The 27,852-nt window shown below is 36.8% G+C and overlaps 1 protein-coding gene across 4 annotated transcripts in view; it reads right to left on the reverse strand.

Moving 5' to 3' along the window:
• ESRRG (estrogen related receptor gamma) overlaps positions 1-27,852 on the reverse strand; it is a 591,615-nt gene that overhangs the window by 231,416 nt on the left and 332,347 nt on the right. The window contains exon 1 of one of the 4 annotated variants that reach the window (XM_055379660.2): positions 5,143-5,269. The exons of the other annotated variants lie outside the window; for them this stretch is intronic. The gene's annotated coding sequence lies outside the window, so the exon portion shown is untranslated. Of the gene's footprint in view, positions 1-5,142; positions 5,270-27,852 lie in introns of those variants that run through there. 4 annotated transcript variants of the gene reach the window in all.

Genomic DNA, 27,852 nt, shown 5'->3' on the forward strand with positions numbered 1-27,852 from the left:
TTGTGCCTGCTGTCCTAGCATAACAATTTACAGTAGCACCTTCTTACACCCTCAATAGTGCCCCCGTTTGGAGAATACATTTTATTGTCATCCTACAATTAGTGAGCCTTCCATAAATGTTAGCTATATTATTTTTAAATCTTTAAAAATTCTTTTACAAAATTTTAAAACTGAACAGAGAGATGCAAGAGAAAGGCATTGTAATTCATTTGGCCTCCATCTCTGACTAGGAGTGGGAGATACCGGATACAGAAAAGAAAGTGAAGTGCAAGTATGTTACATTATGAATTGCTTGCCATACTGCCACATATACATTGGCTGCATGTAATGAAAGGGAAAACTAAAAGATGTTCCCCTTAAAGTTACCCTGATGTTTTCTGCATGGGGATGAGGAAGACAGACTTGGGAAAGTTAACTGATTCTGCTGACTCTCCAGAGAATTCAATTGTACATTGTTTACCAGAAAGAAGGGGAGAGAGAAATTGCTCATACTCCATTTCTCTTCCTTTAAGACACTTCTTCCACATCCCTCTACTCTAGCAGTTCAGTCAATAATGCTGTTGATTTTATTACTATCCCAAGCACAAGCTCATTCACCTAGGAGCTCTTTTGATCAGATATCCCAAGAACTCAATTTCTTCACAAGGCTTTGCTCTTGTTACATTGAATGGCCACTAATCTATGGCAGCACATAAAGTCTGGCCAATGGGGAATTACAGGCTGGGAAAGACCATAGGGATTATGAGTCCAGCTTGGTTACTTTACAGGTAAAGAAAATCAGGCTCAGAATGGTTAAGAGCCTTAACCCAGGTTACATACCTAGGTAGTAGGAAAGCTCCTATTAGAAAAGATTACATTTCTCCCCTTTCCAGTGCTTCGTTAGCAACAAGACACCAATGTTAGTGTCACAATTGTTGACAATATACTAGCGCATAGAACTCTGACAGAGATCTGACCTCTCTGAGGACACGGGTCCAGTAAAAGCCAAAGGAGTTCTGAACCTAAGAGATAAATATCCAAGTGTAAACCAATAAACCAAATGGTCCTCTACTTTCTCCAAAAGCTTAGAAAGGTAAAAAAAAAAAAAAAAAAAAAAAAAAGAAAGAAAAAAAGGTACATATTTAAAAAGAATTGGGAATGTACTGGTAGAAATAAATTCTGTCTTCTCCCCAGCTAATTATTGTCCTTTTATAAGCACATTTTAACTATCATTTCCTTCAGGGATTCAGTTTTGTTAAATGGCCACACCTTTCCCTACACTAAACTCTATCTGACTGTAATCTGTGAGCTGGGCTGGGCCTGACAGTATGCCCATGGCCAGTAATGGAACTCAAGAAATATTCCTGTCAATGTTATAGGAACACAATGAATATGTCTTGGATGAGTGAATGAATGAATGAACTAATGACCAATGCTATTACTCAGTTAATTATTCATTTTAAGGGAGGCTGCCAAATTTAATGAGATAATTCAAGCCAGGTAACTAGAGTAATATAGGAAAAATTTAAGAGATAAGATGATTGGAAAAAATAGGTAAATGGTGAGGCGGAAAGTTGGTAGAAAAAGATAAAAAGAGGAAAAAAGGATTGAGGACAAGGCCTGCTCCATGCTATACTAAGGGGCACCAGCACTTCATCATCATTTATTCTTCTGATAGCTAAGAAGGAGCAATGTAGAATGATTGCTTTCTTCCTCTACTTTTTAATTTTCCATGTTTTGTAAATATTCATATTGACTAAGTATTGGATAATGAAAACAATTATTATTAAAACAAAAGCAAACAAAGCTGCCATATCAGTACCTAAAACTGTGACCCTTCCCAGGGTAACATGGAAACATATTCTCATTTAATCTGACAGCAAGTGCTTTTAAAAATCATGATCCCAGATATGTCCTGAACCCAAATATTTTTAAGTGTTCAAAAACGGTTCTTGTATGCAACATAAAAATTTCTATATTAAGGATTTTAAGTACTTTTCATTATCTAAAGATTTCTTTGGTTAAATGTTGACAAGGATCCCATGAAGAATGGTCACAGAGTTCCTATTTCTATGAGATGTATGACTGGAGCAGCAGTAAACACTGAATACTTTCAGTGGGAAGGTGGATTTTTCCTCTTATGGGGAGAGGAAGAAGGGAATTAATCAGCAGAAAAAGACAAAGGTCTTACTTTTAGGCTGCTGTTTACCTCTCTTTACTCCTTGCAATTTTTAAAACAAGACCTGTGTGTTTTGCTTGATGATTTCATTGCAAGAGCGAGGCCCTGATGAGAACATATCACATTCTAGAGAGCCAACTGTTATCTCTAGAAAACCACATTTTGGATGCAAAAAAGAGTGAGATTCCCTGGTTCAATTATTACACATTCATACGTATGTATCAAAACTCAATATGTACCCCCAAAATATGTACAACTATTATGTATCAATTTTAAAAAGAGTGAGACAAAGAATTCCTTTCCCATTTCCGTGGTAGATTAAATTACCAGGAATGGTGATGGGGGAGGGGCATGAGGCCTGTACTCAGGACATTGAAATCCTGGGGCTGTTATCTCACCTACAGTTTGTAACTAAGTGCACAGCTATTTGGATAACGAAAGTTTATCCAATCAAACTGTGTTACCGAAAAGCAAGAGTTCAGTTACCAGTTGAATTCGGAAACTAAATAAATCAAAGACCATTTTCATTAGTGAGAATAGACATGGATTAATTCATCCTTCGATAAATCAGAACGTTAAACTAAGAAGTGAAATTTAACAAAGAAATATTTTTTTAATTTTTATATGTTTAAAATATGGACAGAAAAGTTAGCTGTTTAGAACATTTAAACATTCTAATTAAGAAGTGGAATAAAAAAGGAAAATAAAAAATAAAAAAAGAAAAGAAAAAAAGGTTTTGTCAACATAAAAAAAAACAAGTGGAATACCCAATATTTTTGCTATAATTTAACATTAACAAGGCAATTTCACACGTGCTCCTTTTGTTCCTCACGACAACTTGCTGTAGCAGGTAGAAACTTCATTATTATCATATTATCAACCCCATTTTATAGATGACACTGAGATTCAAAGAGTTTGTTGATTGCCCAACAGCACTCAGTTTTCATGCTGCAAAGTTAACATCTGCATTTATTGATTTTTTTTTTTTTTTTTTTAACAGAGACTTACTCTGTCGCCCAGGCTGGAGTGCAATGGCACAATCTCAGCTCCCTGCAAACTCCGCCTCCCGGATTCAAGCTATTCTCTTGCCTCAGCCTCCAGAGTAGCTGAGACTACAGGCGCTCGCCACCACACCCGGCTAATTTTTGTATTTATAGTAGAGACGGGATTTCACCATGTTGGACAGGCTGGTCTCGAATGCCTGACCTCAGGTGATCTGCCCTACTAGTGAAAATGTACAATACGAAAAGGAAACCACTGGGCATGGTGGCGTGCACATGTAGTCCCAGCTACTCCGGAGGCTGAGGGAGGAGGATTGCTGGAGTCCAGCAGTTCAAGGCATCAGTGATCAATGATCAATGATCAGTGATCACACCTGTCTATGAATAGCCACTGAACTCCAGCCTGCAAACATAGCGGAACTCCATCTCTAAAATTAAAAAAAAAAAAGGGGGGGGGAGGGGGAATCTTGTGGTCTCAATAATTTCCCTTCTCTGTCAGGAATTTTACTCTGGTTAGGTATAGCTCCAAATTGACTGCTTTCTCTTTCCCAAGTTTCCCAGCCATACAACCACAGTAAAATTCTAGGATATCTGAGCTAAGGAACCAAGAGACTTAAAGAGGAGCAAAATCATTCCTCATTAAGACAGAAGCAACAACAATCCAAAAAAATATAATTCAACTTTAAAACTACCATATTTGCTTACAGTTTTTCAAAGATTCCCTTGTTAATAAAATAGAACTATGATCAACCCATACAACATAACAGCTTTCAGACATTTGTGTTTTCTTCAGAATTATTCTGTTTCATCTCTATAATTTTGCTAGCCTGCAGTATAAGGGCATTTTTTTTTTTTTTTTTTTTTTTTTTGTCACGCTACCAGGTGCTTTGGGGCCTGGGTATGTTACTGCTAAGAAGATCCTGGGAGAAAACAGGGCCACATGTTGCTTTCCCTATTAGCAAAGATGCTTAAATAAGGCAATATTAGCTTTAAAGGGCTCTTTTTGTGGTGAGAGCTTTCTAGTACTGCCCACGTTCTGCCCCAACATTGACTTCATTGCCGTCATTGAGCAGTTAAATCTATTCAATTATTCAATCCTAATCAGTATTTCAAGATGTAAAGAAAGTAAATGTAAATATTTTGTTTATTTTTACCATACTTAATTCATGTGCTCTTATTGGAGAAGAAAGTTACATATTTATAAATAAACCATTGCAAAAAAAGCGGTGGGTTCCTTTTCTTGTAATACTGGCTCTCATTTAGTCAGCTATAATATTTAGCAACACAATCCACAGGGTAGATAAAACACTCTCAGTCTGGGCGCAGTGGCTCACACCTGTAATCCCAGCACTCTGGGAGCCTGAGGGGGGCGGATCACCTGAAGTCAGGAGTTCGAGACCAGCTTGACAAACATAGCAAAACCCTGTCTCTACTAAAAATACAAAATTAGCCAGGTGTGGTGGTGGGTGCCTGTAATCTCAGCTATTGGGAGGTTGAGGCAGGAGAATTGCCTGAACCAGGGAGGCAGAGGTTGGTGGAGGTCACGCCACTGCTCTCCAGCCTGGTCAACAGAGCAACAGAGCGAGACTCTGTCAAAAAAAAAAAAAAAAAAAAAAAGCCTTAAAAATTTCAGGCTGGGAGTCGGGGTTCATGCCTGTAATCCTAGCACTTTGGGAGACCGAGGTGGGTGGAACATGAGGTCAGGAGTTCAAGATCAGCCTGGCCAAGATGGTGAAACCCCGTCTCTACTAAAAATACAAAAATTAGCCAGGCATGGTGGTGCGCCCCTGTAATCCCAACTACTCGGGAGGTTGAGGCAGAGAATTGCTTGAACCTAGGAAGCAGAGGTTGCAGGGAGCTGAGATCACACCACCGCACTCCAGCCTGGGCGACAGAGCAATACTCCCCATCTCAAAAAAAAAAAAATATATATATATATACACCCACATACATATATTTGCTTTCCTGGGTCACTATACTCACCTTCACTTGAGAAAGATGAGAACAGGAGGGGTGTTTCCCAAATGCCCATTCCTAGGGTATTAATGAGTAACCTTTCTAGACCCTATGATCCATCCAAAATATGGTGCTTCTAAGGAGTTAAGGACTATTTTTTTTTTTTTTTTTTTTTTGAGACAGAGTCTGGCTCTGTCGCTCAGGCTGGAGTGCAGTGGCGCTGTCTCTACTCACTGCAAGCTCCGCCTCCCGGTTTCACGCCATTCTCCTGCCTCAGCCTCTCCGAGTAGCTGGGACTACAGCCGTCCGCCACCACGCCCGGCTAATTTTTTGTATTTTTAGTAGAGACGGGGTTTCACCGTGTTAGCCAGGATGGTCTCGATCTGCGGACCTCGTGATCCACCCGCCTCGGCCTCCCAAAGTGCTGGGATTACAGGCGTGAGCCACCATGCCCGGCCGTTAAGGACTATTTTAACTGTGATATTTATCCCCTCAAGTTGACGTCACGCTGAATTTTAGGGTCAGGGTAAACATACCATCTCTGAAGCTCCCCCCTTTCTCAGAGAAGCAAGATGTGGTAGAAAGAACAGTTGAGGAAGAATGGTTTTTGGTCATCTGTACCCTTGCGCTAGCTGCTGCATTTCGCTGGGCTTCAGTGAACAAGAGGGAACCGGTGCAGAGATTCCAGACCAGCAGAATCTCCATCAAGTAGAAGCTGGTTGAAAACACAAATGATTAGGCTCCACCCCTGACCTACTGGGTCAGAAACTCTGGCGGTAGATCCCAGCAGTCTGTGTTTTAACAAGCTCTCCAGGTCATTCTGGGACATGCCAAGATGTGAGAATAGGATCTCTATAGACCTGTTTCCCTCTAAAGGTCTACAGTTTCATCATCAGGAACAGAGCTTTTATTAAAAATAAATGGCTCAGAATTCGCTTTGTTATTCATATATTCTCCACCCCCAGCCCCTACGTTTTTTAAACTTCATGTTTCAACACATTGAGTCTTAAAAATCAAATCCTGCAACAAGAAATACCAAATAAATTAATAAATAAAGTGATGCTGGCTGCTACGGCTCAGTTTACAGACAGGAATGTGGTCCTTGAACTTTTATAAACTCTAAATTCAGTTCTTTCTCTGGCTGGTATATGTCTCATGGTTCACTCAGCTGCATCTGCTTCAAAGTTTGAAGCAAAAGCCTTAAAATTGGTGGAGACAGATACGGTGACCAGAAGAGCTGCAGACAGTGGTTCACCCTTGTTTTGAGCCTGGCTTCTGCTATTCTTTAGCTGGTAGACAGGCGGGCTGGTGGGTTGAAGTCTTGTGTGTCTCAGTTTCCTCATTTTTAACATGGTGATGACTCCAATCTCATATTGTTGCTAAGGGGATTAAATGAAATGGTCTATATATAGCATTGGTTTCAACCTTTGAAAAATTCCAATCCTCAGGCCTCGCCCCAGCCAATTAATTTAAAATCTTTGGCATCAGGAGTTTTGAAGGCTCCCAGGTGAATTCAATATGCTGCCAAAGTAGCAACTGAGACCCACTGCTAAATTACTTAGCCCAGGTCCTGGAATCATTATTTTACCATTATTGAACCATGTAAAGGAAGTGTATGTAAAAGCAGAAACTTTGATATCAGATGGCCTCGTCTTAATCCTGGCTGTACAGACTGTTGGCTGTGTGACCTTGGGCAAGTACCTGAATTATTGGTTTTATCATCTGTTAAGAACAACAATTAGCAAGAAGGGATTAAAAAAAAAACAATAAACTTATCTGCTTACTCCGTAAGATTGTTGTGAAAACAAATAAGATAACATAAATCCAAGCTCACTGGGAATGATGCAAATATAAGAAAATATTCGTCCTTACATACAGCCCACAAAAACTATCAGTGGCTTGTGTTAGATGCCAATCACTAAATGCAAGTGAATTCCAGACCTTCACTAGTTCTGCAGATGAGACATCACTTTTTTTTTTTTTTTTTTTTTTTGGTCATGCTGATACCCCAAAGCCCAACAGTGATCATAGGATGAGATAATCTGGTTCCACACTGGAATCACCTGGAGACTTTTTAAAAGTACAGCTGCCTGGGTCTCACCCAGTGAAAATCTCCGAGGGTGGGGTCCATACAGTGGTATTTTTGGGATAAGATCTACTGGGGTTTCAAACTGCAGCCAACATTAAAAAGAAGGAAAAAGGTGAAGTTAACTGCTGAGGAAGGGGCTTAGGGTAAAGTGAAGACCATCTGTGGACTCCAGCTTTTGTAGTGACACAATGCTGAGAAACCAAATTTCCAGGGATCCATCAGTTTATGAAACTTTACTAAAATAAGTCCTATACTGCCAAGCAACTAAGGAGAAAAAAGTGAACTATAAAATGCTTATCAATGAAGAGCTGAGTATAATGTAAAAATCTATTTTAAATACTATGCTTCAGAGTAAAAACAGATGTGAAATGGTTAAACAAAATCTTTGGTATCATAAGGCAATAAAATTTAGTTGCTTTTCATTTTCGTCCTTATATTCTTATGTATTGTTTAGATAATTTTACAATGAATGCAGATTATTTATTTAACAGAAAATAACAGTCAAACAGAATGTAGTAAGGGGAAAAAGTGGATTAAGTAGGGGAAAAGTATGAAATGGTGAGACAGTAAAATAAATGCCAGAGCTGAGAAAGATGAAGCAGCGTGCACTTATAAATAAAAAAAATTCTAGGACTCTCAAAGTACTGGCAGATTCCTGAATACACACTAATGTTTCACTTCTCTCTGCCTAGCAAAATCTTACTTATCCTTTTTAAAAATTTTATTTGTTATTTATTTACTTATGAGACAGGGTCTCACTCTGTCACCCAGGCCTGTCACCCAAACTGGAGTGCAGTGGTGCAATCATAGCTTTCTGCAGCTTCAAACTTCTGGCCTGAAGTGATCTACCACCTTAGCCTCTCAAAGCACTGGGATTACAGGTATGTCCCACTGCAACCAGCCCCTACTTATCCTTAATACTTAGTTTACCTTGGAGCGGAGGTCAGGGGAGGCTCCCAGTAGGATAGAGACCTCAGCATCCCTCTATCATCTCAACTAACCAAATGCTATTAATGTTTTCTTTGTATTTATCTGATTCTCCCATGACTGTAAGCCTCTTGAGAGTAAAACTGCATCCTGTTTCTCTTTATAAATAATCCTGACACTGAGAGACAAGTGCATAAAAGGTATCTCCAAAGATTCATTAAAGTGAAAAAAAAAAAGTTCCCCAGCTGTGGGAAACAGGCAGAATAAGATGTGATATAAACATAGTTCTACATAAGCTATTTTTTAAATAAAAAGAAAACAAAGACAAGTCCTACACATAAACTATCTTCTGTGATCTTCTGGACTTTCTATTTGAGGTTAACAGTGAAGAGCTGCCAATGCTCATTGCTCAGTGGGTTTAACTGATAGGTGCTCTAAAAATGCAAATCATTTGATCCTCTGATGACTGGTATGTAGAGTTTATACCAGTAGTTCTCAAAGGAAAACATCACTATTATCCGGGAACTGTTAGTGTAAATTCTCGGCCCTGCCACCCCAGAGAAACCCTGGGGATAGGATTCAGCAATCTGTGCTTTATCAAGTCCTCCAGGTGATTCTGATGCATGTTCGAGTTTGAGACCCACTGGTCTAAGCTAAAAGATTTAGAAGAAATGAAAACCCAGCTCACTGCTAACTCCTTCTCAAAATCTATTTTGCTAATATGGCTCTCCTGTATGTGCCATGGAACCCAAACTCTGATGAGCAAATGTTTCAAAACAGACCAAGACACATCTCAACTGCTAAAATTCCCACCTCCGACCCCTCAGGAGAATGAAATTTGAGATGCAAAGACGTCTCTTTCCTACAGTTTATCCTGCCAGACTCCTTCATTCCTCACTCTGTTCCCTGCAGATTGTCTTGTAAATGTGGCCAGAGACACATCTTCAGTCCTGAGTCTGACTGCTGACCTCGGCTATGTTAGCCCCTTTGCTGCTGAAGAACAGCCTCTTGGATCACTGACTTGCTATTATTCTGTGCTTAATAGCCCCGACCTGTGCAATATTTTCTATCTGGCTACAGTCCTATCTCTAAATTCTCTGTTTTGAATGAATACCGATTTTGTGACATGAAGTCTGCTATATAATGAAATGCAAACAATGAAAAGGCTAAATCAGTTTACAAAAAATCTATTTGTCAAACAGTGTGGAGATGTTCCCAATTTAGTCTGGGCAGTTCATGCAGCTCTTGATAAGGGAGTTAAAAACCTAGCTGTTCACAGAATGAAAATAAAGGCATCTGCACCACAGATACATTTTCCTTTCAAAAGTCTTTGTTGTAACTTGTAGCTAATTAAATGCCCTTACACAAGAGGTGCACACACACACAGCAAAATCAGAGAATAATTTTACAAGAGAGCCCCAGAGAAGAGAAGAGCACAACACAAGCTTCCCACTACCATCTCTTATATTGCATTTACATTTCTATACAGCTTCATCAGCCTGACAAAAAAAGCACAAGGGGAGGCCTTTTTTGTTCAATTTTGGACGAGAGAGATTTCTAAGCCCTGCAAAGGAACGTGCTTAACATTAAAAAAAAAAAGAAGAAAGAAAGAAAAAAAGAAAGAAATTGTAACCCTGCCTTAGACGCTTGTGGAGAAATAATGCTTTCTACACACCTTTCTATATCACCAACAGAGGAACTAAAAAATTATCAAGAACTTAAAGTGTTCCATTTTTTTATTTGTAGTGTTTTCCTCACTCCTAGAGATTATTTGCAGGCAGAGGTGCCCCTGTATTAAGCTTGACATTTATTGGAGTGGCTTTGAATTTACCATGTCACATTTATCAAAATGGGATTATATATATATATCGACATTCTTTCATTTTTCCACCTTCTGAATTTAACTATTTCATTGGGCAGAATTTAAAGTGTTAATTCTCAGATAAATTTTTTAAAGTCATATACGAAATTGGTTCTCAAATATAACTGGCATTGAGTTATCACAGTCCCCCCTTCTCTCTTCTTTCACGCCCCCGTCCCCATATGGGAAGACTGTCCAACATAATGGGATAGCATTGGATATAAAAACAGAACATTGTCTAAACAGAGGATTGAAAGCTCTTTGGGGTCAGGGTAATTTATATTATATTTATATTTATAATTTATATTTATAATTTATATTTATAATTTATATTATATAATTTATATTTATAATTTATATTATATAATTTATATTTATAATTTATATTATATAATTTATATTTATAATTTATATTATATAATTTATATTATATAATTTATATTATATAATTTATATTTATAATTTATATTATATAATTTATATTTATAATTTATATTATATAATTTATATTTATAATTTATATTATATAATTTATATTATATAATTTATATTTATATTTTATATTATATAATTTATATTATATAATTTATATTTATATTTTATATTATATAATTTATATTTATAATTTATATTATATAATTTATATTTATATTTTATATTATATAATTTATATTTATAATTTATATTATATAATTTATATTTATAATTTATATTATATAATTTATATTTATATTTTATATTATATAATTTATATTTATAATTTATATTATATAATTTATATTTATAATTTATATTATATAATTTATATTTATAATTTATATTATATAATTTATATTTATAATTTATATTATATAATTTATTTATAATTTATATTATATAATTTATATTATATAATTTATATTATATAATTTATATTATATAATTTATATTATATAATTTATATTATATAATTTATATTTATAATTTATATTATATAATTTATATTTATAATTTATATTATATAATTTATATTTATAATTTATATTATATAATTTATATTTATAATTTATATTATAATTATTTCTTTATACCTGTTCACAATCCTGTGTCACTACATGTGTGGACCCCTCAGTCTAAAACACCAACCCCACAACCCCTTTCTAACACTGCCCCCCACCCCTACACACACCCCAAAATACCCCCCTACACATACACACACACATATACCTCTTTTCCAGATGGAAACTCAGAAAGATCACCTCCTCTCGGGAGGCATCTCTTATCCTGCCATCCTTTAGCATTTTCATATCTGTACGTGATTTTACTTCTCTTATTAAACTGTTAGCTACTTGAAGGCAGAGACCCTGTCTCATCTCAGAATGCTTAGAACACAGCTTAGGGCCTGACAGACTGGATGTTATTGAACAGGCTGTTTAATGAATAAATGAATGAATGCAAGCCTAGCTGGGCAATTGCTGTCTAAGCTTTGAATTCTTACTATTATGAAACACATGAATTCATGCAACCCTCTTGATGTCAAAAAATACCACACTTTCGTACATGGGTGCTTGGAATACACTTGTCAACTTTTAAGTCCTATTGGTTCTCACTCTAAATCATCTCTACATTCTCAAAGTTAAATTCCAACTGCCTGAATTTCCTCACTGGTGGTTTCATTGGTCTCTCTCCCTCTGTTTTTCTGCTTTTTTCTAATTCATTCTATATGCCATTCTCAAGTACTTTTACCCCACATTTTCCACTGTTACAGAACAAAATCAAGATTCTTTTAACCTGAAAATTCAAGTCTATTCATAACCTGACCCAAACCCTCTTTCCTGGCAAGTTTCCCACAAGTCTGCTTCAAAGAGCCTGGGTATCACAGCCTTCACGTAACCTGAACACACCAAATGCATTCCTATTTCCAGGATTTTTGCCTCAGCTATTCCCACCATCTTATATTTAAAGGACATCCATTTGTAATGCTCTGTATACATGTGATATGTCTTTATAAAGTAGGTTAGAGCCTTGAAAAAGGGCATGGCCAATTTGACTTGAGAGAGGAGCAAAAGATGCAGATTTTCTGAGCTATGTCTCTAAAGACTGTTGGGGGAAGAAAAATTTGTGGTAAGTGAGCAACCTTTAAGATAAAAGAGAATAATGGAATCATGTTTCTCCAATAGAATGCAAGTTCCTTGAAGACAAGAACTACCTGGTTCATCTTTATATTCCCACTAGTACCCAGTAGAGTGCTTTGTATGCAACTGACTAGTAAATATTTCTTCAATGATTCTTTATCCATTTCTGTCCTAACTCCATCCGACCCTTTCATACAGTACCTTGCATATACTAGATACTCAATAAATGACAGCTAAATGAATGACTGATTTCTTAATCTTTCCATTCCTTGTTAAAATGCAAAAGTGGGAGAGGAACAGAGTAAGTAGAATTGCAGTTACTGAAAAAACAACTTCAGAAAATGAATCGTTATGAACACAAAATATGCTTATTTTGTTTACACACCAAAAGTAAACTGTACAAGAAAACAAGTAAAAATGTCAAATTCACATCGCCCTCTGGTGTTGGACTCTCCCAGACAATTAAAAAAAACCCTCAAACTTAACAGTTTAGGGAGATTTTACTTCAAAATAGGAGCATTCAAACTTCCCTGATCAAGGCAAAATGAGTGTGGCATTGAATGAGAGGTGCAGCATCTTTCAAATTTGCTTCAGTTGTTAAAGATGAAATTATTAACTCCAACAAAGTATGGAGCCTGTAGTATATTTGCTTAATGGAGTGAATTCCTCCTTCTGTCAAAGTCACTGTGTCTCACCATGATAGTCATTATTAGAGACCAATGGAATGAGGCTGCTAGCTGTACTACAGGTCCTCTGTATAAAAGGTGTGCTTTAAAATCTAAGACAATATGACTTTTCAACAATAGCATACAATGGAAATTTATTTATTTGCTAAGCCTGAGAAAAGCCATTGAGTAGAAAATGAAAGTTACAAAACAGGCACAGTCTATTCATTTGCTATTAATGGTGGGACACTGTGCCAATGCAGCTGAAATAAAACAATACACCCTCCTTGAGGTGACTCTTAGGATCATGGAGAGAACCCTGGAATAAATATCTCAGTGTGAAATCATTGTTCTGGCTATGACATAGAATTCAGAAAGTCCCTTATATTAAAAAATATAAAAGTATTCCTCTTCAGGGTAATTTAATTTAGAGAGCTGGTTTAAATTTTCCGAAAACTAATAGCATGTTTTGAAGGCAGTCTTAGACCCAGAAACATAAATTAGAAAACAGATTGCGCCATGATTCCTTTAGAGAGTCTTTCTAGCAAGCTGTTAGCCACTAAGTGCTCTCACCATTGCCATCATCTTCACTGTTGTCATCATCATCATCATCACCATTCATGGGTAACACTCATCATCATCACTGTCACTGTCGTTGTGATCACAGTCATTGACATGATGGTCAGTGCTGCTAAGTATCACAGATTTATGATGTGCTAGGAATTTGCTCAAAATTTTACATCATTTAGTTCATCTGAACCTCACAATCATTTCAGAAACATTCTAATTTTACTGATTAGGAAGCTGAGACTTAGTAACTTACTATAACTTCCATAGTAGGTAACTTGCAGAAACAATTCTAATCCTGCTTTTGGAAACTTTTGCTCTTAATCACTATATTGACTGCCATTAGGTAACAGATTTTACTTGTGATTCCTCTGGACATGGTGCCACATGGAGTGTGATTCTGTTCATTTATCTACTGTATTCCTCTTTTTATCTAAGTGATGAGCAGAAAGTTTTGCTAGGAGGGTTTTAAAGGGTTAAGTGCTTTAAGAGAACAAAGCCATAGAGATCAGTCTTGGGTGGATAAGGAACCATGAGGGAGTAAGAAATACATTGTCCGTTAGAGTCTCTTCCTCTGTGCCTCTGAACAAACGGCAATAAAATAAAGAGCATGAAACTTCTGGGTGTTAAATCAATTTATTTATTTATACTATATTTGGCAAGCATTTATTACATTGTTGTTAGCACTGCACTAGGCGCTAAACAAAATATTTACACACAGGAGAAATGCAAGCCCATATTCTTGCCTTGGGAAGTAAACATCAACTGTACAACATTCATAGGGTAACTCATTTGATGTTTTAATCAACTCCATCTCATCTGAGTCTAGTACCACACACTTGAATATGTGCACACAGACATGCACACACACACACACACCCCTCTGTACACACTCCTAAAAGCAAAGGTCCAACGATGCCAAAAACACACAGATTTCAGGCAAAAACTTTCAAAATTTGTCCAACAATTAAAAATAATCTGATTTTAAGAAATGCATACACATAGGACTTGTAGAGGTTATTTCTATATCTCACCATCTTTATTCCTGGCAATACATGCTGTGTTACCTATGAGTAGTCTCTTTTTGGCTACAAATGTGTCCCATCTTCCATCTGTTCTTCTAGCAATATTGCTGGCTTACTGCCATTGAAGCTACATCAGCCTTCATGATGTCGTTTGACTAGGTTTTCTCAAGTACCCGTTCATTTAGCTCTCCAGGTGAGGGCAGGCATATACATTTTTCTGTAGTTCTCTGAGCAGGGTTTAACTTTGGTTCCATATTAGCAAATGTGTATGTTTCTGCTCTATTTACCAAAGTTTGCAAACTATTTTGATAGAGTAGAAAACAGTCTAAAGTTCCTCAAGAAATTGCTGGCTGAGCCATGAGAGAACTCAGCCCAGGGTCTCAATTTTTCTTTTATAATGGGATGTCAGTTAGAGGTGTGCCTATTAAAGACAATACTCCCTGGATTTTGCTATATTCTTTCACATTTTGCTTTTCTTTCATCCTTTTTTTGTTTTGTTTTGTTTTTGTTTGTTTTTAAGTCGAGTCTCACTCTGTCACCCAGGCTGGAGTGCAGTGGCACAACCATGACACACTGCAGCCTCAAACTCCTGGGCTCCAGCGGTCCTCTCACCCCCAGACTCCTAAGTAGTTGGGACAACAGGCACACATCATCATGCACACCTATGTGGTTTGTTTGTTTGTTTGTTTCCCACCATTTTTTCCCAAAGACAGGGTCTTGCTATGTTGCCTAGGCTGATCTCCAACTCCTGGCCTCAAGCGATCTTCCTGCCTCGGCCACTCAAGTTGCTGGGATTACGGGCATGAGCCACCATGCCCAATATGTTTTTGCTTCTTTCATTCACTTAAGTAATATTTTTCTCTATTGCAGACACTGTGCTATGCATAGGAGTTTTTACCCTCTTGAGTTGAAGGCTGAGGTTCCCCCTGCCCCCTCCTTTCCCTTTGTCCAGTCTCTCAATGCGTGTATTCAATGCAGGCTGGTTAGCCAATTGGTTAGGAGGTTGGGTAAGTTTCCATGTCAGCTCTGTGTATTACTAGGAGTTTGTCCTTGAGAAAGTTACTTAACCTCTCTGTATTCAGTTTACTCATCTGTAAAAGACACACTCAATAAAGAATGGCTATTATCTTTAAATTGTATTATGGTGATGTATATTTATATTTCAGTCCTCATGTAGAAGGCAATTATCTATGTATCAAACTCATTCTGTAAATCGTAAAAAAGTATACAAGTGTAATGTGGTGTTATTATTTAATACAGGGTTTAATATAGGCTTTAATGTAGAGTTTGTGTCAAAGAGAAGTGAAAAATATTTGTTGAACACCTACTATGTCTTAAGCATTGTTCTGAGAGCTTTAGTTATAGTATTTTGCTCAACCTTAAAAAAGTTCAATAATGTAAAAATAATAACAGCCTTCTTTTATTGTGCAATTATCTAACAATCTTAATAATGTAAAAAGTAGATCTTATGGCGATAATGATTCTGATTTTATGAAGAAATAAAAAGAAGGAAATTAAGCTCAAACATTAACTTATCCAAGGAAACCTGGCTAGTAAGTGACAGGACCAGAATATGACCCCAAGACTATCTGCTGCCAGGGTCTGAGCTCTTTCTGCTACAACACATGCTTTTCCTAGATGGAAGCAATGTATAATAGAGGAGGCCCAAACTAGGCTGATGAAAAGAAAAATGATACCAAACTAATAAAATATTCATATTTACAGGCAAAATGCCCTCATTGGCAAAATATTAATTTAATATATATAGTGTTTTATATCCCAAATAGTATGACATCCACATAACTGTAAATAACAGAAGTTACCAAAGCTAACTTTTAAAAGAATTCTTTGCTTAAAGTTCTTAATTTTCATAGTATTTTTGCTTGCCTAATGATAGAATGATGGTGTCAAATTTGAAAATGTAGGCAGATGTATTCATTTTTAAAGGTATCACTTGGAACGTCATACCATTTATTTAGATCCTATAGCTGATTAGTGACCTGTTTAAATAGATAAAACTGGTAAATGTTTGATGAAATAATAAACATATGCACTGAATCTTCATCTCCTAACTTAAAGCTCTTACAGAGTTGTCAAATGCTAAATAAACAAAGACTGGTCCCTTTTTCCAAAAACTGTCTGTTCATCAGATAAATGAAGCATGTAAACCCACATGCACACACTATTTTGCTTTATTTTGTGCTATACCTGTTTGCAAGGAATTGTAACCATTTTCCTTAAAACGGACTTATTTAACTTAATTTTTTTCCTTCAACATATTCAAAAGACCTTAGATTATTATCAGTAATTATCATTATGACTTAACAAAGGAAACCTCATCAAAGAACTCATAAAACAGGCTTCATAGAATTTGTATTTTGTAGACTTGTTTGTTTTATTTTATTAATTTCTAGCACAAACATCTCACTTTAAAGCTTCCAAAAATGCTTGCACACCCCTAATCTGATTTTACCTATTTGTGAGATAAATGATGTTAGTTTTCCAGTTTTATTGATTATGAAACAAGGATTCTGAGACGTCATTTAAATTGCCTGGGATTCTATCAACCCATAAGTGGCAGAGACAAACTTGAGAGTAATTACCCGCATCCCACCAGGCTTCTTTCTGTCTTAGCCCTGTGTTTATTCTTCTGCCTCACTCTGTGGCAATACTATATGATGGGAATAATGTCAGTGTTCATATACCTCTTTGTCTCACGTGCTGGGTCCTCACAATATCATTCATACGGCTCTGTTCCTCCGCACAGGTTCTTTATAGCATCACAAGGATATAATGATAGATCGGGTGAAATCCCTCTCCCCTACCCCTATGCCCAGCAACACAGCTTCTCTCTGATTTCTCTGGATATCCCAGACACAGGAAGGTAGAGCAACTGGGTATATGGCCCACAATGATTGCATTTCCTTCCAAAATATTTATGATGATTTTTATCAAATAATCCATAAACACTTAATACCAAAATACTTACTGGTATAATTCTGGTTCTGCTGTGAGCAATTTGTGGACTTTGAGCAAATCGTTCAATCATTTTAGGCCTCAGCCTACCAACTTTACTGTGAGAAAAAAGGACTAATTTATACAAAGTCTTTTCAAACCTTAAAATATTATTAATCTATGAAAACAGTATGTGGCATAATTCAAAAAACAACAGTGCTCAGGAGGCTAAGATATAATTAATAAAATCCAGTAGGTTTCCTCCCTCATTTTGCATATAATGTTGCTTATTCTATCAACTCCACTTTGCTTTAGTTTCTTGCAAATGAACTAGAAAGGTGATTGTATAAAGATTAATTCTATGATGTCGGTAACATGAACTTTAATAAAAGATACTATTGAAATAGAGTTATTACTCTTAAAATGTAGGGCATTCAGATAGGACTATATTGGGATGTAATTATTGATTTACAAATAAAGTTTAGAAAATAAGAAGCTTTGGAAGCAGAGGGTAAAGCTGGAATCCCTCATAAGCAGTGGACTCTCAAGTCACTTGTCAATGTATAGCCTAGATCCACACTTGCTCAGAACAGGTTACAAGTATCACACTAGTTAATCCATGCTACCCAGACGGAATGGAAATGGACATTTTGTGGCACCAGAATGCCTAGCTACTCTAATCTGCCTGGGACCCCATTTTTTTAATGCAGTAGTAGGAGAATAAGAAAAACATACAAGAAAGTCAAATGTTTTCCCAACTGCAGAAGCAAACACTTTGCCAGTAATTCCAAATAATTTAAAATGTGGCCTTGCTTTCTCTCCCTCTCTCTCTCTCTCCCTTTTACTATCAGTACCAAGCCAAGAGTCTAAATATTAATAGAACTATTTATACAGGCTGTTGTCCACCTTAATGCAGATTTTTCAAATTTCTTCTGCAACTTGCTGTATCTGAACACACAGAAACCTCTTTTTTCTCTTGTGTTTGCTCAAGTTACACAAGTAAGTTCATGAACATTTTGCCAATACACAAATTCTGATTTTTTTTGTGGGGAATATAAGTCATCCCTGTGTTTATAAAGTGACAGAATCTGGAAGGATGTTGTCAGGCCAGCCAACTTTTTCAAACTCACTTAAATCAAGTGCTGTTATTGAAGCAGATGACGCACAGAAAGCAAGTCCACATCTGAGTGCAGTGGTTGTCTCCATCTAGAAATAATCTCAAAACATGGTATGTGAGTGTGGTCTCCTGGAGGGCACCACATACCCTTATAGACAGGGACGGAGCTGGGGAGGGGCCCATCCATTTGAGTCTATGCTTATGGGGTGGCAATCGTCAGTTGCCTATGGTCAACGTAGAAAGACAACACCTGCTTAAATCAAATCTCTCATCCATCCCTTTTAATTTGTCATGGCTACATGCTCTTTATTCCAGTCCATTCTCTTTCTAGCACTGTAAGGAGCAGGGAGAGCAGGCAAGAGACCCAGCAGCAGCCTGTTTGCCGGGAACTTGCACAGTTAAGGTGTCTAAATACTTTTTTTTTTTTTTTGCACTGTTATGCCATCACTTAAGGATCAATTAACTGGTCTCTGTGGCAAACTGCTGTTCAGTGACTGGTGCCATCCAGTGCGCTGGGCAAACTGACACCAATGACCAATGCTCCCCATGGTTTGTCGTGTCTCTCAGGTTCCCTAAGACCATACCGACGGCACCTGTTAAAGCTGCTTCTGCTAAGCTGTTCTGCATTTGTCTGGCTGGATTTGGACTTCCTGGATCTCTGACTGAATACAAAGTGATTAGAGAGCCCAGTGTTTGGCAACAAGCGCGATGGGGAGTACGCTGTGTGTGGGTCCACAGGAGCACAATGTTCTCCACAACCCCATGCAGGGAGCGCCCTGCTAGATTCCCTGTGCTGTGGAGATCAAAATGGTCTCCTTTGTCGTCAGCTGTTTAACAGCAGCTGTTTAATGTAATTCCAAATGATTTGCTTGAATGAAGTTGTCATTCCTGCAGTAATCTTTAATTTGGTAAAACACATAGCTGAGCAATGCTATTTTTAATATTATTTTAGCTTTAAAAAAGTTTCCAGTACCCATATTTTCCATGACGATGACAGATCGAAATCATTACTCGGAAATATAATTACGCAAAGGAGAAAACTAGATATTAATATCAGCATTTTTCTATCTAAGTTAGTCAAATGCTAATTGGCAAATAGAGGTTTATCAAAACAAACAAAAAAGTATAATGAAGTTAACAGAAGAATTTTTGCATCATAAACTTTGTCCCCATCTATCACTAAATGTAAATTGAACCTTTTTTCTGAGGAATATGTCTTATGTTAATAAACTCAAATAGCTAGTCTAGGAAAAACATTTTAAAGATTTCATGTTTTAAACATTTGGACAATAGTGCTCAAACAATACAAAGAGGACCACAAATGAATCAACCAACCTTCCTTCCTTCCTTCCTCCGTTCCTCCCTCCCTTCCTTCAGCTTTATTGATTATCATCCATTGCAGTTTGTAGAGAAGTCTGTTTACAAGGCAAAAAATGCCTGGCCTGTGTTCTCAGGAAATTCTGCAGTTCTCCTGTGAACAATAGAGGGCACTGATGCTTCTAATCTGGCAGACATCGCCTCGGAGAGAACAAAATCACTCTTCTACTTGTGGCTTGCCCTCCAGCTAGCCAACCTCTCAGTACCACATTCCATTTGTGATAGACTTTCTCTCTCCTAAGAAAGCTACCTCTGTTCTTTCTCTATTAGTTGATATTCTATGTCCAGTTTTCAAAGCTCTGCATTAAAAAGCTGTTCTTCAGTTAATAGTTTGTGGTCTTTTAAAAAAATATCTCCTGGCTTTTCTGATTATGAATGGCTGTTCTTAAAGCATTTCTTCTTACCTTACTGATCTTCTTTCTAACCCTATTTAAATACAATTCATTCAGAGATGATGCTACTTGCTAGGATCTTGGCTTAAAAATGAAAACTCTATAGGCTAGGACCCTTTATAAATATATGTCCTGACAACCTACTGTCCAGTGGCATGTATTTATCAAATGTCACAAATTAATACATTGATAGGCACCAGGCCACCACCTGAAGAAGAACATACTGTGATACAGTTCTTTATTAAAGAGAGCTATTTACCTTTTTTTTTTAAAAAAAAAACAAACTCAAAGCCATAACAATTTAAACTGTTTCACTTGAATCAAATGAGATGCATCATCCATTTCCCTGATGTGCTTTCAGTAAAGAAGAAAAGGCTTCATAAGAAATACCTTAGGAGAGTGCTCTGTGTTTAACCATTTTCTCACCATAAAAGCTAAAATCACCTAATCAGAAAACATCCTACCATTTTATACTGAATGGTTCATAAGAACATAAAATTCCATTTAGCACTGCTACCCGCTCTCATCATCTACCCTTTTAAAATGCTTACCCATCTTTCTCATTGCTATTCAAAGAAACAGATTTATTTCTCACCCTGGAGTTGGGAATTTTGGCATGCCAGATTGAAAATGTACCCAACACCAAGTAGTGGATGGGTTATTCTTAGTCTCCTTACACGCTTAAGAGAAAATGGGGCAGTGTATGTCTCTAAATCAAGTGAAGTTCTTTGGAAACTATGACTTCAGCTATAGCTAGATTAGTGAGGCTGTTGTCATATTAGAGAAAGAACTGGGATCATGAACAATAGAAATGCTAGTCACAGCAAAAGAGATGAAGGGACAAAATCTTAGGAACTGTGAGAAGAGGTTGCAGAATTATTACCATATTCATCATACTTCTGATTTATTTTAACTTTTATGGAAATTAGAGAAATTCCTCCAATGCCTTTTTGATGTCTCTGAGCAACCACTGACATTTGGTGGGGGGTATTTTGCCTCAGCCCAGCTGTGCAAACCCCTTTCATCATTTCTCTCCTGTCCCTTTCATCTGCCCTTTCACTGCCTGCCCCTCCACTCCCTTTATTCTTTTCCCTTTTTTTCCTCCCTGCTTAGGCATCAGGGCCTGGGAGCCACCAGTAGACCCAAAAGACACAAGATGGCTAGAATAGTTCCTGTTTCTTCCCTGATAAAGTCAAGGGAAAAAGGCCTCCCTAGATAACCTGTCCTTTCGCTTCTTTCCTCAAGGTTTACAAAATAAAAATCAGAATCATTGGTGATAACCTTTCTTGTGTTTTAGACTGTTCATCGTATTAGATGGAAGAATATTCAGCTGATATATATATTTTTTTCTTTTTGGAAGAAGCTATTTCCATGCTGTGGCTGAGCTCTCTGGCAGCCAACGGCGCCTTTGATTAGAAGGCTACTTCATAAATTACAAACCACCAGGGTGAGAGTCATTATGTAGAATGGGCTCTGCCATCTGGTCGTCCACTCTCTACACGATAAAGGCCATCATCCTTGCTCTGTGGCTTGGTTACTTCAAGGCGTCCTTAGCCACAGCACTGAAAGAAAATAGATGTTTTCATTCTAAGCTCACTTGGCCTTTTAAACCTAGAATATTCAGGCACTTGGAAGGGCTATTATTCCCATTTAACAGATTGGGAAACTGAGATGTAAAAGAGTTAAGTATTTTTGTAAAAAATCCAGTAAAAAAAATGTATAATTTGTCCTTTGCTTCAATAGCAAGAGAGCAGATTCCGCTTTTCTCTGCTTTCTAGCTGTATAAGAAATTTCAGATACATTTCATTTCCATTTTCTGAAAGGTTCTATCAATGGAAATTATGGGTGCATGTGACAGGAGAGAATGAATTTCTTATTGAAGAGGTAGGCACTCTGCAACAATTCATCTCAGCTGCCTCTAAAGAAAAAAAAATAAAAGTGTTTTAGTGAAGTTGATAAAATGCCAGACAGGAATGAATACTTTACTTTTACTTATGTTTCTTTCCTGAAGCAAACAGGAGAAACATACCTCTCTTTACCTCTGGAAAGCAGTTCAGAACACACTGCTAGAGGTCCTATTCTCTTCAGAAAGAACTTCTGGGCATTTGAACTAAAACTGGCCAAATCAAAGAACTGTTTAGCCCAGCATGGATTCAGTATGATGGTAGTTACTAATTACTTGCGTCTGAGACATTTCTTTCTTCCTATACTAGGGTATTTTAGAACAGTAGAGTATAGTGGACATGTATTCTGGAACAGTGGCTGGGTCCCATCCATGCCTCTTATTAGCTCTCTGGCCTTGGGCCAGTTAGTTAACTTTACTGTACTTCAGTTTCTTCGTCTATAAAATGGGCTTAGAATAGTAACTACTTCCTCGGACTGTTGGGAGAATTAAAATAGTAAAATTGTTACACTGATTAGAACAGAACTGTTCAAGAAGAATATTTTGCTGGCTTCTCACTAATTTTTTTCTCTCTATCAAGATTAAAAGTTATCAAAATAAAAGAAAGGTAGATGCAGAACCACAAGTAAGTTTATACCAGGATGATGAGGATGATGCCTCACTTCTATTAATGGAAATAATATGTGTGGCTTTGCTGTCTTTATAACCTATAAGCATTACCAATTAACATGGGCAAATGATAACCAAAGGCAAAGGACCATACATCTATATATTGATACACACACACACACACACACACACACACACACACAGTAGTACCTGTCATTAGAACTTCCTATGCATACATAAACATGTTTCTTGTATTCCTGTATCGAAAGTTTCAAACTACACACTAGTGCTTATGATTACTTCTTTGCAAAGATATGACAATTCAATTGGATGCTTTCAATTAATGTTCAGAGAGTTTTGCCTGGTCTGTAATGTCAGACACTTTTCTTATCAAAGAAGGTTGGAATTTATGAGACATGGCAAGAGAAAACCATCAAAGGGTATTTTTAAAGTCCACATTAATGATTACTGCCACCCTCCTTTTAAAAAACAGTGAAAGCAAATGTCAGGAAAGGAGTTCAACAAACTAATACTGCTACTGCTTATAGTTTCCTTTTATCTTAAGTCTATGTTCTGATTTTAAAAAAGTTAATCTCAGAGGTGCATTTGGGCTTTCCACATATTTTATAATAGTTGTGCAAATACATAGAAGTGTATATATTCTTACATTCCTGTGGTATAGCCCTTTAACAAAGTGTATAGGTATAGTCCAAATAAACTTAAAGCATACCTAATTTCTTAGCTGAAAAGCCAAGACCCTTTGGAAGTATTAAGGATTATGTATTATGACTTTGTATCAGAGTGTCAGAAACCCTGGCTTCAGATATAACAGGAGGGAGGACGTGGGGAGTCGTAAGAAGGACCGGGTGTGCATGCATTGTCTACCTTTTCTTCAGAGCAGGAATAAAATCAGTCACCAGTGATCTTGCATGCAACATAAAGTTGGACTTCCTGGGCTTGTTCTGCTCAGCTGTGACTCCACTCAGTATTATCAACTCTGTGTGGCATTTGGTTATCCTACCATTGCTGCTCTCAGGCCTTTTGTCAGAAACCATGCTGATTTTACTGCCATTTTTTTCTTCCCAAAACGTAAGAGCTTTCAAAAGTAACTTAATGGGAAGCAGCTAGACATTTTAAAAGAGATGGAGGAAAAACAAAAACCCGAAACCTTCTTCCTTCCAAATATTCTGAAATATAAGACCCAAAATGAATGTGACCTTGACCCAACCTATACATTTAACCAAGGGGTCTAAACCCTGGGGAATCCCAGGCCTTCCCTCCAGAACACTTACACACATACTCACATGATATAGTGCTGTCTCAGGATTAACTTTTACAAAAGAACAGAAGTATCTTGAACTTTCACTCTAGAGTCCCGTATCTTTTCAGTATTTCCTAAAACGTTTAAATTGTGTTTTCCCCTCTCTATCACACTGCAAAGGTGACAGTCAACTTTTATTATTCGACATCCTTTTGGGAGCATCTTTCCTTCTGTACCCTTAGTTCAGATTTACCAGCAACTGTTAAAAAATATCTGCCTAGGAACTCTATATAAGAAACAATGAGTTTGGCCTAAGCTACTGCTGTAATGATTCAGAGATAATCATTCAGCCTCCAGGCTCTATTTATATATTTATTTCAGTCACTAATTTCAAATTTTATTCCTCAGTATCTAAGTCAGTACAACCAGGCAAAAGAGAAAGAACTTTTTTTTTTTTTTTTTTTGCCACATTTTAATCTAGTTGCGTAAAAGATTTGGTGGGAAACTTTGAAAGTAATGAATCACATGAACTTTCTCAATGATTTGTGGATTTCACTCTCAAACGTTCCTTTTCCATTTCAACTCCATTATAATGGATAATTGAGAACTGACTACACAGATGGGGAATGCATCCATCCATTCATTCAACAAATATTTCAAGATGATGACAGGGGCATCAAATTTGCTACATGTAACTAGGCCTTCTTAAAAGAGGCAGATTATGATAGACTATGGAAGAAGGACAGTATAGCTTTCATGTTTATATATTTTGGGTATTCCATGAACACATTTACAAAGAACAATAAAGAGAAAGGGGCTGCATAGCGGATATTTTATAGGTTCCAAAGCAATTCATGATTTTATCACATCTACTGTTTTCTTTGAATAAGATATTTTAAATAAAAACTGACTTTACTTTTTTTCAAAGCAGCAAACTGGTGAATTTTTGATGTTCTGTAATTTCCTGAATTATGGTTTTATATTAAATGTCATTCGTCCCAGAGTGGTAGCAAGTTACATGATTTGCCTTTAAAGCAAAAATTAATTTGTGAATTTCAAGTCATGATTTGCCTTCATTCCACCTAGACCAGGACTCTAGATCTTAGAGCCCCCCAAACTCAGCTACTGTATATTGTAAAAAGGAGCATTTGGTTAAATAAATGGCTAAATTATCAAAGTGACTACATCATATCCTGAATTATCAATTATATACAAACTACATACTATATAGAAAATAGCTTTGTTATATTCAGTAGCATATTATACTGTTGTTGGTGAAAATAAAATTCCTTTTTACTCCTATTTTCTTATATTTACCTCACATGGTCCCCACATATAAGGAAAGAATGACCTTTTTAACTCAATCCTTGCTGCCAGTCCCCAAAACCCAATCTCCAAATTCTGTGGAGTCTCAAGTAGCTGAATCAGAGCAATCAGTAGATGTTTATAGAACTGAATCTTCTTCCTTTAGTGTAGACCATCAATGGCAGAAACAACAGGAAACAGTATGCATTTTTATGCTAAGGATTTACTTTGCAATATATACTGTTTAAAAGTTTTCAACTTCTTCTATTCCAGGGGCTATTTGTATTTGCTAATGATTGTAGTTAAATAGTGAATACTTTCCTCCTGGATGAGGGGTCCCTATTAGTAGCAATCCAGAGATATTGCCTGACCCTGGCCCCCCTGCACATTACAGGGAATCTAAAAAAACTAACTTTCCCCCAGAAACCTGAAATAGTTTGGACCCAAGTAGTGTGCATTCCCAGAATGCTGTTGTACCCCAGATAAATCTAGCTTCTTGCTGCCAGATCTTAAGGAAGCCTGTGTACTTTAATTTTCTCATCTGAAAAATGTAGATAGCATCTGCTCTATCTAACTCACAGGCATGTGTGGAAATAGATGCAATAAAATGGAAAGCCCTGGCATTCAATAAAATCCATTCTCTTCCCAATCTCATCAAAACCAAACTACTGAAAAAAAGCAATATATAAATATTAGGGTTTTTTCTCTTCTTTTTGTGTTCTAGGATATCAGAATGACATGTTATGGTGGACAAGTTCAAAGAGTTTGGGAAATGTGCCATTTCTTGGTCCTGGAATAAGAGAATGATTTGGGGTGGGGAATCGAGAAGATTATTTTAACCAGCCAGGCATTCCTACTCATTTTTCCCTGCATATCGTCACAACTTGGACACAACAGGAGCTTCAACGAGAGGAATTTGTACTTATCAGAATCAAGAAAATCAGGTTTTTTCTCTCTTTGACAGATATAGTTCTCACAATGGGTCTCAATAAAGCCTTTTTTCCCACTAGGAATTGAGAGATAGCTCATTCTAGCTACTTTAAAAGAGAACAAGGCAGGGAAGGGGAGCTATGAATAAGATTTCCAAAGCTAGAGAACTTGCAAATATCTAAAGAGGCCAGTATTTACTTCAAGAAATTAAAGAGTGAAATGTTGACACTGAAATAACAGAAAGCTGAAAATACTCTTAGTACTCTCATTATATTCTATCATGTAATAGAAAAGTTGTACACTTTAAATGTGTACAACAATTCTCTATGCAAAGAATGGTCCTCATTGGGTTTGGGAATATCTTTGGGATCCAACAGGAACAGCATGTCCTAGAGTAGAGATTGAAAAATATTATCACAAATAGGCCCATATCTCATAACTGAGATGTCTAGGGTACGCACACCCATCTCCCCAAGACCAAGGTGGGAGATGCCAGTATACAAGAGTCCTTCTAAACTCATTCCCTCTCCCCATAAAGGCATTTCCACAGCTCCCAGAACTCCTATCTAAGGTTGTCATTGCAACTTTATGCAATGCTTTGCTCTAAACAATTCACTAATTCAGACTGTAAATCTTTATTATAAAGATTTCCTTCTCCTAAGCAGTAATTCTCTCTGCTCTGGTGGGGAGAGGAATGATTTGTTTTTTCGTTACTGGTTATTTATAAGATATCTACTCTAGATTAGTCCTGCTTGAGTGACATCCTAAATGGCTCCATTCCCCAGCAGTACTCTACTTCTGATGGGAGACTGACAACCTCTACTTAGAATGTCTTTCATGGTACACAATGAAGTGTAAAACTGCTGTGAAAAAGCCCATGTTTCAAAACAAACCATCTCTATAATAAGCACTTAAAACACTTTTCATTAATATATTTCTTTGTGTATAAAACAAAAGCTTAATGCTGCAACATGGCCTTTGACAATTTTTTTTTTTTTGGCAAAAATAAACACTATTTCAGTTTTTAGCTAGACCAAAATAATGAAAATGTAAGTGAGGCTTGTTTGAGATTTTACCCACATCCACACTCTTAATGCTGGTGCAAATTGTGTTGTTTTCAACCAAAATATTAAAGTTCAACAAAAATCCAAAGGCAAAGAGCTTGAAGTAGTAAATCTGGAATCTAACAACCTTTCTATCTCAGGTATTAGCAAATACCTTTGGTCTAGAGAGATATAGTCCTGTCTAATCCTTATCTGAATTTGCAATTAAGACTTCAGAGCCACAGATATCTGTACACAGTTCTGTACACAGTTCTGCTCTCTTAATTTTAAATGACTGAACCCAAATCAAATCAGGCTTCAAATACATTGAAAAGTAAATGTCTAATGTCTAATTGAACTAATAGATAGTACTCTTTAATACAGTTAATGCTTAGTGCCAGATTTAGGAGCCCAGGAGCTGCAGAAATAAGAGAATTGAACAAACAAACAGCATTAAAAAAGAAGAGGAAGAAAGAAAGAAAATCCTCCTTGGAAAACTTGTCATGAAATTATGATGACTTGATTCCTTAATATAAATATAAAAGCAAGCAAATTCATGTTGATTCTTTCCTGCCATACCTCCTCCTCCCGTGATCT

The sequence above is a fragment of the Gorilla gorilla genome, chromosome 1 (assembly GCF_029281585.2).
Source record: "Gorilla gorilla gorilla isolate KB3781 chromosome 1, NHGRI_mGorGor1-v2.1_pri, whole genome shotgun sequence".
NCBI classification, from domain to species: Eukaryota; Metazoa; Chordata; class Mammalia; order Primates; family Hominidae; genus Gorilla; species Gorilla gorilla.